This window comes from Anastrepha obliqua, chromosome 4, assembly GCF_027943255.1.
Source record: "Anastrepha obliqua isolate idAnaObli1 chromosome 4, idAnaObli1_1.0, whole genome shotgun sequence".
Taxonomy (NCBI): domain Eukaryota; kingdom Metazoa; phylum Arthropoda; class Insecta; order Diptera; family Tephritidae; genus Anastrepha; species Anastrepha obliqua.
The window spans coordinates 34556472-34571974 of record NC_072895.1 but is presented as its reverse complement, the minus strand read 5'-3'; the positions used below and the strand labels follow the sequence as shown (position 1 = coordinate 34571974).

At 36.5% G+C, this 15503-nt stretch overlaps 1 protein-coding gene across 5 annotated transcripts in view; it reads left to right on the top strand.

The window, feature by feature from the left end:
• Nucleotides 1-15503, top strand: part of LOC129245307 (ikaros family zinc finger protein) — a 57487-nt gene that overhangs the window by 7377 nt on the left and 34607 nt on the right. For 2 of the 5 annotated variants that reach the window (XM_054883392.1, XM_054883391.1), the window contains exon 1: nucleotides 12080-12438. The exons of 2 other annotated variants lie outside the window; for them this stretch is intronic. The gene's annotated coding sequence lies outside the window, so the exon portion shown is untranslated. Of the gene's footprint in view, nucleotides 1-12078; nucleotides 12439-15503 lie in introns of those variants that run through there. One more of the 5 variants, XM_054883388.1, reaches the window with a different exon arrangement.

The following is a 15503-nucleotide window of genomic DNA, read 5'->3' as shown; positions in this document are numbered from 1 at the left end:
TTCCAATTTATTTTTAATTTAACCCAGTTCAAAGTAAAGAAAATTTAGTATCGTTTTTAAAATAAGCAGTTTTATTTATAGAAAGGGGAGTGAGATAGCATATTTTAATCGTGCGAGTGTTTAATGTGTAGGCGCCCATTTATTGTCATAGGTCGTTTCAAAATTCTTAAATCTACAAATGGTAATTCATACATACATATATATCCACCTATACACTTGCAACTGTATTGTGTTTGCGCAACGCGCGTTCGCTCAGCCCATGTATGTATGAATATATAGGACCTGTAGGAAAATGTTGGCACAAAGATAGCACAAGCGAACCAGTCTGGTAGTGACTATGTTCTTAACTATTAAAACGAAATAAAAGTTGACTAAATAAATGTATAGTCAGTATTTTTCAACAATTTTTAGTTTTATGCTTATCTAAGCAGATTTTTTTCGGTAGCGGAAAATTGGAATCCTTATAATATATATTTGTACACTTGGGCTATTTTTTGTTTACAATTTTCAGCTGGTAATTGTAGATTTTAATGAATGAAATAAAAGATTGTAAGAATTCAATACTTAAATAAAAAACAAATACGCCTAATAATCTTTTTACCCGAACTGAAAAGAAAAACATTTTTTTTTACACGAATTGTTTTGTTTTAACACGATTTTCCATATTCTATTGAGTGAATTTTTCTTAAATCTCATAGAGCAAATAGAGTGAAATTTTTCTACGCCTGGACGAAGCGTTTAAATTAGTCTTAGGAAAAATCTCTGAGACTCGATAAATTTTGCTCTCGCCATTTAATAATTTATTTCTTATAACCAAAGCGCATTCATTAAAGGTGACCAACAACAGCATTTTGTATGTTTGATTGTCAAAGCATTGTCAAAGTAGGAAACAAAGAATGGATTCGCCTTGTTTCATTCTGGGCTGAAATCCACATGAACCCGGCGAAAGAAAAAAAAATCAGCTGATTTACCGATACCACCTTTAAGGGGGTATTCTGGTCTAGACGCCTTAATTTTAGGTATTTTTAGAACTTAGATAAAAAAATGAAAAACATTTTTACTATCCATTTTTATGGTTTTTATTAATATTGGAAAGGTATAAAAAAAAATTAATAAAAAAAAATTGTCGAATTACAGGCCGGCGTAGTGGGGGTTACATTAGAAAAGGGTGCTCCATGGTTGACATGATTCCAATCCTTGTAGTGATCTAAAACAAACAAAGTGAAAAAAATCTTCATTAGTTAGGATGTCGGTATCGGACATCAAAATTCACAAAATGGCGTCAACTTGAAAAAAAATTTTTTTTTTAATCTCTGTTTTTTACCTTTTCAAATTTTTTAAAAATACTTCAAACTTAAATTTTTCAAAATCCGTGGAAGGCGCAATAGACAGATGTATAATAAAAAATTCTTATCAAACTTCAAAACGATCGTTCAAGTAAACAGAAAAAAACAAATTCACAAAATGGCGTCAACTTGAAAAAAAAACTTTTTTAATCTCTGTGTTTTACCTTTTCAAATTTTTTAAAAATACTTCAAACTTAAATTTTTCAAAATCCGAGGCAGGCGCGATAGACAGATGTATAATAAAAAATTCTTATCAAACTTCAAAGCGATCGTTCAAGTAGAACTTGAGATATCATGACGACCATCTCAAAAAAGCAGTTTTGAGAAAATCGCGTTTGAAGTTTGAGCAACACTTCCAATAGAATAACTTAGATCATAATATTTACTACTTACTCTGGATTAATCGGCGATATATTTCCAGGTATATATTATATAATAGTAGTATAAAGTATATATTATATATGTATGTATATGCTTAGAATAAATAAAGGTTGTGTGGGATACAAAAGATTTTTGGAAAGAACCAGTTCTCAAGTCGTCCGGTAATATCTGCCGTTCATTGTGCGATTCGCTCCACTCGGCTGGCTTAGACGCCATGGCACAAAATCCGCTGTATCTCCGAAAATAATTCGAATTTTGAAAAATCCGTTGAAGGGCATATGTTTGAAGGTCTAAACTTTGAAAATATGAAAAAAATCGATATTTTCAAATTTCTAGACCAGAGTATCCCCTTAATAGATTCGCCTTGCTCGTAATATATTTAATGAATTATAAACACGAAATAAATTCTTAAGGGGGGGGTAGGGTCACAAAATCGAAATTTTTTTCTTCACTCATCTTATAGTAAATCATTTCAAGAATGTTGTGTCAAAATTTTAAGTGGATCGGAGCAGAACTCTCAAAGTTATAGCCTTTGTAGGCACTCTACCTCGAATGCGGAGCATAGATAATTTTTCAGAGTCATTTTTTCAAACGCGTTTTTCCCGAAACGACTTCTTAAAAGTCGGTGCCAATCACAACTCCGAAACTATTCATCCGATTCTTTTCAAATTTGGCACACGTTTTCTAAATCAAAAATACCTCCCCCCCACACTGTTTTTTTTATTTTTTTTTATTTTTTTTTTTTTAAGGTTGTTTTTCACTTACAAATATGGCGAAATTTTTCGCCAAAAATGCTCGTTTACGTTTTTTTGCCACCAAAACTACAAAAATGAAAAAAAAAATTTTATTCATGTGGGGGGGAGCATTACGTCATACTTTAACTGAAAAATTCGACTTTTTTGGTTTCAGATGATTCTACGACGAATGCCGATTGGCACCGCAGAGCACCTCTCGAAAACATATCTCCAAAAAAACTCTGCCATGGGCTTATTTGTCAATATTTTATTTTTAATATTTTTTAAAAACTTATTGAAAAGATGTACAATAACATGCAACTGATTTTATTAAAGTATCTTAAGCCATATTTCTGTAAAAAATTCAAAAAAAAGTGTTTTTTTTTTCCCCCAAAACCTACCACCCCCTTAAGTGAACTCTAAAAATAATTTTTAATATTGTTTTTACCTAATTCTCTTTTTACACGAATTTTTTGGAAACGTGGAAGAGAGAATTAGGTATAGAATGAAAGCGGTGTAATAACAAATATTAATCAATTCTTACATAATTTAAGTTTTTGTTACTCAAAGTATCCCAAATCCTATTTAAGGCAAGGGAGTTATCTTTGCAAACACTTTGTCATTTTGCTGTTTTTCTGTTGATATTTCGAAAGCATTTGTATGTGGAATTTCGCCTACTCTAATGCTGCTCTTAGCAAAAATTACTATCTCACCCGCATTTTTAATTAATTAAACCAATTTAAAAGATCTTAACCTATCAAATATCCTAACCAATAACCAAGAACTTGAATAGGATCATAAATTAAGCTTTCTTGCTGAGTAGAAACGTAGAAACAAATAATTATAGATGATATAAAAATAAGTAACTTCCTTCATTTCTGAATGATTGCTATTGTACGGGAATAACTAACTATTCAATCACTTAAATTCCAGCGTTAGTATGTGACTAAAAAGAAATTTTCTCGATAGATGGCTGTAGTGATCGATATCTCGTAAAGTATCGATCTAGCAATTTTAAGTTTATGCTCGTTGTCAAGGTGACATTGTACACTAAACAATTATTTTGCTGTTTGTTATTTTTATTCCATTGAGTTGAGAGTTACAAGGTGCCATCAATGGAAGTCAACAAAGAGAAAATTTCGTACCTTTCACATTTTTTCTTTGATAAAGGCGAAAATGCAAGCCAGGTCGCTGAAATTGTGAATGCTGTTTATAGTGCCGATTATGCAGCAGGTAATTTCGGCTAATTGCGTGCAATTTTGCTTTGTCGATTCCGTTCAGACATTTTTGATGTTAAAGAAAATGTCGATAATATCACAGAAATAATCGAAGTTGACCGCCATACTAGTAGTCGTAGCTAAAGATCGGCCATAAAACAATTTTAAACTATTTGCGCAAAACAACAGGCAAAGACAATGGATTTCTTTTTCCTCAAAATAATACTTTAAGAAAAAGTTTTCTTCTAATAGCGGTCGCCCCTCAGCAGGCAATGGCAAACCTCCGAGTGTACTTCTACCATGAAAAAGCTCTTCATAAAAATATCTGACATTCGGAGTCGGCTTGAAACTGTAGGTCCCTCCATTTGTGGAACAACATCAAGACGCACACTACAAATAGGAGGAGGAGCTCGGCCAAACACTCAAAAAGGGTGTACGCGCCAATTATATATATATATGTATATACATATATAATATTTGAAAAGATACCAAATTTTACTAAGCAACAAACGTTGATTACGTTTCTCGCAATACCTCTATGTAGTTACGTTTAACACGTATCAGTCCTCTGTGTCAATTTGACCACAACAGTAGAATATATGTTTTTATTCTGTATTTATTTTTCCATGCATTTTGATTTGTTCTCCATAGATATACAGACATCCATTGTACAGAAAGACAAGTAAAAACAGTGTTATTCTTTCTATTTTTTTGACAGGCGTGTGAGGTGTGAGTTTGACAGGCACCTAGGAGTGTTGTAGTGTGAGTGCTTGAGCATATTGACGGGGTTGCTATGGCAAATTAGAATTAAAAACTCATTAACATTGGCAACATTAAAAATATTAGAATATTGACAAAAAAAAAAATTTTGAAAATAATTTCTTTGAATTGGAAAATTCACAATAATAAATATTTTTAATACATTTCTTAGTTATAATAATGTTTTTTTATTGAAAAACATCTAAATTTATACATACATTTTTAGACTTTTTGATACCGTGTACAAATTTATACATACTTTTTTAGACTTTTTGATACACCATGTAACGTATGTACATAAAAACACGGTTTAGAATCAGATGATCTCAGCTGTGGGCATTTATTGACGACCAGCTGAGTGTGTTTTTACCTATATATATAACTATGCAATGCGAGAATCTCTTGCTTTTCCGTTTTTTATTGCTTAAATTTGAAATTTTTGATGTTGTGGTAAATTTAGATTTTTTGCCAGGTACTACTTTCCTTTAACCTATTTAAAATATAACCTGCTGAATGTTTGGGTTTTCTGAAAGTAGTACAAAATCAAGAAATGCGTGAAGGAACAACTGACGCTTCCCCACTTGAACTCACCTTTTACGCTATGTACAAAATAAATAACACCGAGTTCACTACAGGGATAACAGTTCGTCACCAGTGGATTTTCCTATACGGCACTTACCTACACAAACTTAACTTCATCTGTGTATGTTTCGTTACACACTCGTAGACACATCGTAATCAGATGGTAATAATAACAGAACGTGTGCTTTCGATACGAATAGTTTTCGGTGTTTTTATGTCATGTTGCATGAGATTGAGACCACAAAAAAACAGAAAAAAAACAAAAAAGATACGCGAAAAGACCAAGACCAAGTGGAATTAGCTGCGCCAAACAATCAAACAAACACCAACATTAACGGAGAGCATTGCGGTGGTGGCGAAGCAATATTTGGGAAAATTTCGAAAAATATGGGTTTTACTTCACAAATTCAATAATTAAAAACATATCGATGCTATGTCTATGTATGCTATGTAGAGCAACAACGTGTTATGTGCTTAAGTTTTCTGAAACAGTGGTATACAAAATCTATTTAATTAAATTTATTAATTTTTGCTAATTGTTTGGCAGGAGGATAAAAATATATTTTATAAATAAAATAAATATTTGGCGTGAAGTGTTTTGTTAGGTGTTTGGCCGCGCTCGTCCACCTATTTGAGGCGTGCGCCTTGATGGACACATGGGCCGATAGTTTTGAGCCGACTCCGAACGGCAAAGGTTTTTTTATGAGAGGTTTTTTCATGGCAGAAATACAGTCAGAGCTTTGCCATAGTCTGCCGAGAGGCGACCGCTATTAGAAAAAACTTTTTCTATATTTTTGCTATTTCATGCACTGAGATGCGAACCTATGCACTCCCCAATGGTAGTTACACCTCGACCACATTCGGGTACGGTGGCCGATTTTCTCTTTAAAAATAAGACTGATTTTCTGAGAAGTTTTCAAATCATTTATTGATTTAGCAATTCTAACGCTAAAAAATCACAGTACTTGATCAAGCAAATATTTTGAGACAGTCATTCGACTAAAGAATTTCTGGTGGTATGTTAGGTGGCTCGCTTTGCTGAAACCTTGCTAGCTGATTTATTTATTACAAGTTGCAGTTTACAAAATATGTTTTATTAAAATTGAGGAGCATAAGAGTTATTACCGTAGCTGGAATATATTTTCAAGACGAAATAGAATTTGCAAATATGGCAACTTTTTTCAAAGAAAAAGGTATACCGGCATCGGATTAGAGTGATTCTTGCAACAAGTTTCGGTTGGCAAATCTAAAGGAAATGTTGTACATTATATTTATTTATTTATTAGGCCAGATTCTTATATGACTTGGCTGGCTGAAATCTATCTACTAGAGTCTAGATTTTTCCACCGCCTATCTATCGTATTTTCATTCTCGCAATGATATTATTGTAGATCGTTTTTAAGGGTCTTAAACCTTTGGGGACGAGTGTCGGCATATAGCCACCCAAGCAGTTTTACCGTTCCGGATGGGTGTCGGCATATAGTCGCCCAAATTAGTTCGTTGCTGCAAGGCTCGCGAAGTCTGTCGTTGAGAGCGATAAGATACACATTGGTATAGTAAAAGAGTCACGTTTTCATTCAAAGACATTAGGAGCCATTAGCGATGAAGTCTTATCATCCATATAATGTAAACTTACGATGTGAGGCGACGGTAGATTCAGATCGAATTTCAGTTCTTCGATTCAGTCTCTCGGTGTTACTGCTAGAGGAATCAGCAGGCTTTTTATATACTACTGTGGGCAAAAAGTAAGGGGAATTTGGTTGTAAAATGAAAAATCTTTATTTATTCTTGTAAATCAATTTCATCCCCTTCAAAATAATCCGCTCTCGATGAAATACACCTATGCCAACGATTTTTCCAATCCCCGAAATATGCCAAATAGTCCATTTCCGGTATAGCCATCAGCACCTTCTTCGATTCAGCTTTTATCTCCTCAATCGACTCGAAACGCGTTCTCCGGAGTGGTCTCTTGAGTTTTGGGAATAGCCAGAAGTCACACGGAGCCAAATCAGGCGAATACGGTGGTTGCGCAACGATATGCGTGGAATTTTTGCGAAATGGTCACGAAGAACGAGTGCAGTGTGAGACGGTGCATTATCGTGATGCAAAAACCAAGAGTTGTTGGCCCATAATTCTGGTCTTTTTAGACGAATTGCTTCACGTAAACGTCGCATAACGCTCAAATAATATTCCTTATTAGCATTTTGGCCAGGTGGAAGGAATTCATAGTGCATCACAGCACGAAAATCGAAAAAAAACTGTCATCATGACCTTTATTTTTGAACGACTTTGAAGTGCTCTTTTCGGACTTTGATTGGTCGGTTGTTTCAGGGTCGTAAGCATAAATCCAAGTCTCATTTCCCGTAATGATGCATTTGAGCTTGTCCTGATAGTTTGAAAGCATTGTTTCACACACATCAACGCGACGACTTTTTTCCAAGAAATTGAGAGTTTTCGGTACCAAACGAAATTTGACTTTTCGTAGGCCCAAATGGTCTTTAAAAATGGTTTTCACAGATCTTTCTGATATTCCGATCATATCAGTAAGGTCTTTAACAGTCAACCGACGATTTTTGAGCACTAACTCCTTCACTTTATTGATGTGTTGGTCATCTGTTGACGTCGATGGCCGTCCGGAGCGCTCCAAGTTATCAACACGTTCTCGACCCTCTTTGAAGTCTTTGTACCACTTATAAAAATTTTTCTGCGACATGGTCGAATCACCAAATGCCTTCTGCAACATGCTAAACGTTTCCGCAGCCGAAATTTCATTCCGGAAACAAAATTTGATGGCACTTCTCTGCTCAATCAAATCAGACATTGTAAAAATCGAAAAATGCACTCTTGGTCGCTTGGTAAACACAAGCGTAAATATATTACTGATAATGACATTCACATGAAAGTTGGTCCAGATGTTATTAACAGTGCTGCCAACTCATGAAAAAAATAACTCGAGCGAAATTTTAATCCCGCGAAGTTTGACAAATAAATTCACCTTACTTTTTGCCCACACATTTTATCCTACGCATGAAGGCTAAACGATCTAGAGATGATACGTCCTGAAGAGTATTACTTTGAATCTGATAAGACGAAAGATGACGGCATTACTTCGTCAAGTGGAAGTGAAATCCGTGCGTTAAGAAATCCACTCAGGCATTTCAACATTAGCAGTGATAGCAGTTTTTTTATAATTATTTTTTGATTTTATGAAATTTTTTTCTTGTGTTAAATAAAGCCTTAGTTTTTATAATGTTCAACGTATTTATTTTCTTCACTGCGCACGCCAATACCTCTCGTCCTCAGCGACGCTCGTCCGTGGAGCGGTTCCGTCCCCAAAGGGTTAATATGTCGTTTTCTTGCCGAAATGACAGATAAACTGCGCTCTTGGTAATCTCATCTAGAATTTTAAGGTTAATAGGCATGAAGAAAGAAAGTACAATTCAACCATTTATAATAAATATTCAAAAATTTCAATAGGCGATCTTTTTAAAACGAAAACTCTAATTCAACAAATTAAGAGACTTTTTTAAATGGAATTAGGGGTCTGGTAATAGGAGCATTTTGAACATAAAAAGATTTTGAGAGACCAACATAGAAAAACTCCGGACTACGAGAAGCTCTTTCAGGGAGCACCGAACAGTCAACAGCACTACGGATTAAATCAATAATGAAAGGCAAAGATAAAATTATTCTCCTGTTCTATTCTAAGTTAATCAATAAGCAACGCTTGAGGCTTAGCAAAACAAAATACTTTGGCTATGCGCTTAATTTGTTTCCATTTTTTTTAATAAGTAAATATAAGAAATTGTTTCACAAGAGTCAATACAAAATAGATTTTTATCTTTAATGAAAGGAAAGGTTCTAATTCATATTTTTAACAAATGTCGTTTGCGGATCTTCTTGTATAACCTCTAAAAACATCTTTACTAAAATTTTTATTATTGCACTACTTTAGAAACTAAAAATTTTAGGGCCTTAATTACATATACTTAACTCTCTGCTGGTTGAATTTGCATTTATATTTTTTCCTTCTGCTTTAAAGCAACAAAAATGTTATTTAGGGGTTTTCAATATTTATAGCTTAGACAGATGGACGCGTTAATCGGGATTAACGACTTAATTTGGAATTATCTCCGGAATTCAGTGCAACTAATGCGGGTTAACAATTAGACTTAATTCTTATAATTTAAGCGCATTAGGAGAATTTTCGATGGCTACACGGCAGTTAATATCTATTGTGAATAAAATATAATGAAACTCTTAAAGAGAAGCACAAGAAAGACTGTAAGCAATGCTAGTTTTCACCAACCCGTTCGAAATTATTGTATATTAATTGTTTTGAATTTCGGAGCTGTTGGAGAAATTGCAATTTAAGATTTTCTTAAATAAATAATAATTTCTTAGTATCAGGGCAGCTAATACCTGTATTTATTGCCTGCGGCCCATTTTTAATTGGCAAAACTCTTCAATAAGCAAATCACCTGTTCACTAATCCGCCTAACAACCGTCTGTCACGCTATAATTTTAATCAGAATCAACTGCGCCGGCAATCCCGATCAACGCCGCCATCTGTCTAGGCTATAAGGTAACGATTTATCATAACAATTTCCACGTCTTTAATTTTTAATGGAGTTTGAAGTTTTTCTGAATTAAGTTTTTTCTATAATAAATTAACTCTTAAAGCTGTTAGTTTAAACTGATATTTTTTTTTTTTTTTTTTTTAAAGCTTAAATATCAATAAAATTGTCAAATACACAAAAAGAAACGCAGCGCTAGCAACGGGGGCTTTTAGCTGGATGGTGAAGAATTGCTGGTTTATTTACGTCGTAGAAGATCGGAATACTTCAGAAATTTATAGATTTTGGAAATGTTAGAATCGGAAGGCTTAATTACCGTTAAAATGCTAATGCCCTTACCAATCTAGTCCAGGGCAAAAGGCTACTTAGTGCAGTAAACTGACTGGAGTATTACAAAAAGTGGACACAGGCTTGGTTGCCTCCCTTGTAGTAGATGTGAATTATGTAGTGATTCCACTGGGACCATTTACCTATATTAATTTTGTCGATAGTATTTAAATTTGTGTTGTAAATGGATTAGGATAATTTAGTATTTGGCTGAGCATCTCCTTTCGATTTGCTAACTCAGATCATCGGCTAGGTTCTGTAATACATTCGCAAGTGAATTTCATTGAAATTTTAAGGCAACTGCATTGAAATTCACGCGGTAATCTGTGCGTATTTTTCCTTAGTGTACATAAGTTTCGTATGCGTAAAAGTTGCCCCCAGGGGTTACGTATGCCATGAATTTGTTACGCATAGTACATTTGTATAGACTTACTTCATACAAATGAGTTCAAATATGTGCATGTGGAGGTGCATGTATATAATATTTACGTAGAATATTGCTAGCGGATTGTAAAGGCGAATGTGACGAAAATGTGTGCGAAAGGTATTTTGGTCAAGACTCCACAGATTCCAAGTTTAACCCATATGGAGAGTCCTACAGTTTTATGCAGCCTCCGAGCGGGTGATGAGTTTTTAAGAGACTTTTTGTGACATAAAAACACACAGAAGTTTGCTGTGACCGCCGAAAGTTAACTCCTGCAAGAAAAACTTTTTGTTCCTAATATTCAAAGAGGGTATCGAGCACAGGAACAAGATTAATTTTTGAAGTTGATTATAGAACCTGTAGTCATTAACCTACCAGCGAGATTTTGAACCCACTAACGAATATGTATGTATGTATGTAAATACAGAAGTACAAACAATTGTACAAGCACATTTTATGGTTTGCAATCCAACATTGCACATGCCATTCCATCCAGCACCACAAACGCTTGTCTGCACATTTGGGACACACACACACACACTACAGCCAACAAATAACTAGCATACTAACGCCTTCTAAGTACCAACTATAGTACATTTGGCAGTTTGTACGGCTGATCGTAGCTACTCATAGGCTCATGACTATACTGGTTTTAAGGCAGCGCTGCCAAGCAAGAGTATCGAATGCGACAAGTTAAAATGTTTTGCATTGTAGGGAGCTGTGCTGGAGCAGCGACTGCGGCGACTGAGGCTATTGCAATGATGGCAGTGGCAGCCGCTCCGACCAGATTAGCTCCATCATTCTCACTAACCTGTTACGGCAAACTTCTACCAATACGCGCCAACAAGCTGCCAAAAGACATATACTTGGATTTAAAAATTTTCAGAATTTGCCGTTGTGCTGCTGTTCTGACAAGAAAAAAATAATTAAAAACACCACCAACATTGAAAGTGTAATTAAAGGTGCTCCGCTGCTCTAGCCGACTGCATGCAGTAGTCAACGTAAGTGAACATTAAAATAATAACAACAACCAGTCTGCTAGTCAACTGAACTAGCTGTGGCAGTGGTAGTGGTGCAAGAAACGCATTGCGTCGGTGGTGTGGCCGACTTACTGTTGCTGCCCGCGCAAGCTAATGAGTGCGGAACGAATAGGAAGGAAGGGAAGAAACGGAAGCGGCCAACGGTGAGCGGTGAGCGATGAAGCAATGGGAGCAGAAGTCGAGTATGAAGGTGCGCTCGTTGCTCGTTGTTCGCGATGAGCGATATACAATCACAGAACGAATATCAAGTGCCGAGCTTTGCACTGCATTCTGTAATGCTGCGGTGTGGCGGCGCATTGTGGTACAATCAACCAACACACGAAAAGGCCCACTCCAAACCTGTTGACCTAATTTTCAATCGTGCGTCGTCTCGCGTCAAACATTTGCGCGTCGCCGCTTCCAATGAGTTTACGATTAGCACATCGTCGCCATCGCTCTCTATCGCTATAGCACCATTCGAACGATTCGACTGAGCAAGTGCCGTGGTGAGCAGTGGTGAAATTCGAGCTGAGCACGCATATGTATGTATGGGGGGGCTCTTTTGCTTCGACAGCGGCATACTGCCAGCGGCTTTAGCTATAGCGCGGCTGACACTGACGTTTACGCTGCCGTCGTTTGTTTCAGCTTCTACCAAAGTGGTATTCCCTGACACACTACCGCCTGTGATTGCATTGTGCGATATTTTGGATTCAGTCTATGTTGTTGTGTTGTGCCGAAAAGCAAAACATTAGAATTAAAGACGCGGAACGCGCGTGCCAACGCTCACCAAAATCCTCGTCACATGTAGTCACTCATCGAACGCATTCGTCCCATCGTTGATTCGGTTGTGTGTCGCACGCATCAAGCGCATCTGTGAAGAACGGTCGTGAAGAAACAAACGCATATACACTACCACATACATATCTATGTATATAATTACAAGTAGATGAGTGCATGGATTATTTTGTGGATTGTGCAATAAAGTTATGAAAAGAATTGCTGAAGATACCAGTAACTACCGAGCAATGCAAAATTACAAGCTTCTGCTGGCCTGACATCAGTATTTCGTAAGGTGATTGGCGTCAAGTTGCATTGCAAAGAAGAACAAAATCTAATGAAATAAAAATGGAAAGTAGGTTGGGAGCACGAACAACATAGACTTATTGATGTGTGCCTATTATACACATATACATATAGACATACACTCACATAAGTTTGTACGTGGGACATATATATGCACATTTTTGTGGCATACAATAGCTAACAACATTTGGGGGTGCGGGGGCGGAAAATCTATTCTCACCATTAGGTGAAATCGCAAGAATCCGGTCGCCGCCACGGAAACGATGACGATGCAACGATAGCAGCCATATGCTCTATGCCAATATATTGTTGCAGTGCGTCAACGTAAATATACTTAGTTGAAGAAATTATTATTATATTTATACTTGACACTATTATGTGTTTGTGTGAACTGCAAGTAAGTCAATAATAGAATAACTCCTGGTTGAATTTCGATTTGAGTTCTTGCTGGTCGTCTCGCTTGAAAATATGTTTTGCTAAGGTATTCACCTACTTATTTGTGGGCTTCAATGTACTTATGAATGCCTATGCACATATGTAATTATGTACATACGTACATATGTACCTACACACATTCGTACTGTACCGTGTATCGTGTTGTCGTTGTTTTTGGTGCTGCTGCAGCTGGTTTTCTAGTTCATATCTACAAAGCATCACGGCCGCAAACCAAGACTGACTAGTCGCTCCACTACTTCGCCACAGTTGAATGCTGACGAAATATGAGCACAACGGCCAGCGACTACGCTGTTGGACTGTTGGCCAGATGGCCAGATCGCCAAACAATCGTTTGGTCAGCTAGACAGTCGCACACTAGCTGCCATTGCGTGAGAAGAACATTACAAAGAAAACGTAACGAAATGAGTAAAAATGAGGAAAATGCAAAATAAAAAGATAATAATAAGTCAAAGTGGGCACACGACTGTAACAAGCGAGAGGAAAATTAGGTCAACAAAACAACATGCTCTGCTTTCGAGCTCAAGCACCAACCAGCGCCACCACGTTAGCGCTCATAACGAGAGTCGTCAGAGAGAAGGAATATGTAGTTAACAAAGCACGTTGTGTCACTAGCAAACGTTTGCACGGCGCTGAAGAGAACCACCGCACAAATGAGACTGTGGAAATTCATTATAAATTCTGCAAGCATTGTAGCCTCTAAAAAAATAAATGGTTTTAATGTGTAGAAATAATATTTGTAATATAAAAATCACTATTTATTTACCATGAAATAAGTGAAGAGAATGTGTTCAGAGAAATCTGGTTTAATATAATATTTGCCAAACCACTGCCTCGGTTCTCCTACTTTTCCAATGGGAACTCGAAATGAGGTTGTGCTCAGTTGCTTTCTCTCGTTCGTTCGCGCTCTCGGCCAAAAGTCATACAAAAAGAAATAACAACACTGTGAATAAACTCATAGTAAAACTAGCTGAGAAGCAAAACGACCAAACATTAAAAAAACGACAACAATAACTACAATGTTTACCCTCATTAGGTTGAAACGACCGTGCAGCTTGAGCAACGTCCCAACTATAAAAAGTGAAGCAAACAACTACAACACACTGTGAATAGGCTTTTACGGGTGCTTCGAACCGCGGAATGAGGAGAGCGGCAATAAAATGTTCCGAAGCGAAGAGTTGCGAATGATAGTGGAAGTTGTAATAATAGAAGTTACAACAACGACAATAACGAATTTAGTGACACAGTGAAGCCGCATATTTACTCAAACACGCTCACACAAACACAAACGCTTTTTGGCTAGTTGGACGTTTCGTCGGTTCATAGTCTGACTAAAAGTCTAACTGACTGGCTGGCTGGCTGGTTGGTTGGCTCATTGGCGCACTGACTGGTTGTTTGGCTTTTGTGGACCCCCGACTTACGACTGCCGATTGATGTTTGTGCTGCTATTGCGGCTGCTGACTGTCGTCATTGATATTGTTGTTGTTGTTGTTAATGCCGTTGTTGTTATTGTTGTGCTAGTGTCCCACATGTGTGCTATGGTGAACTATTTTTGCTCCACTTGCTCTTGCTGTTGGCCATGGCAAGTGTTTCGCAATGCGCTGCTGCAGTGCCTACATAAATGAAATCATTGCGTCGCATTCGGAGCAACGCCACGCTATACATACATACATATAGCAGAGTAGAGCGCGAAACTGCCGAACGAACTACCGCGCTGACAATAGCATTAATTTCTCTCTGCGCTGCTCCGTTTTACGCTGCCTTACCTTAATGAGGCAAATTCCTGTTCCACTTTCTAACTTGGGAGTATGGCGCGAAAAGCGCGAAACTATAGTGTATTACAGTTAAAACTGATTCTCATTCACCTTTCATTTGTATTTATGCACATTGTTGTTGTTGTTCTTACTCGCTGAGCAACCAATTCTCATTGTCGAGTTGTGTTTGTTACATACGAATGGGATTACATTGCTTGCTGACGATGAGTAACAGGAACAATGTCACCCACTTTCAAAAATCTGAAACGACAAAATTTATGTCAAGTTCCGATAACGTCACATGTTCATACATACAAATGTATGTATGCATATACATATATACAATATATACAGTAATTTTGTATGCACAATCGCTTGTAGCTCTTGCACGTGCACGATGTAATTAATTTGTTTTCTCTTGTAAAGCTGTTCAAGTACATAAATAAGAGCATTTAAAATTCTAGTTTTCTCTGTTTGCAAATGCAGCCAAATTAAAACTATTGCGCTAAGTATTTAAGGGGGTGGTAGGGCTTAGCGCTAAAAAAAAACACTTTTTTTTTTGAATTTTTTACAGAAATATGGCTTAAGATACTTTAATAAAATCAGTTGCATGTTATTGTACATCTTTTTAATAAGTTTTTAAAAAATATTAATAATAAAATATTGACAAATAAGCCCATGACAGAGTTTTTTTGGAGATATGTTTTTCGAGAGGTGCTCTGCGGTGCCAATCGGCATTCGTCGTAGAATCATCTGAAACTAAAAAAGTCGAATTTTTCAGTTAAAGTATGACGTAATGCGGACAGGTGCTGTAATTCACTTCCGAGTGAATTTCAATGCAATTGCC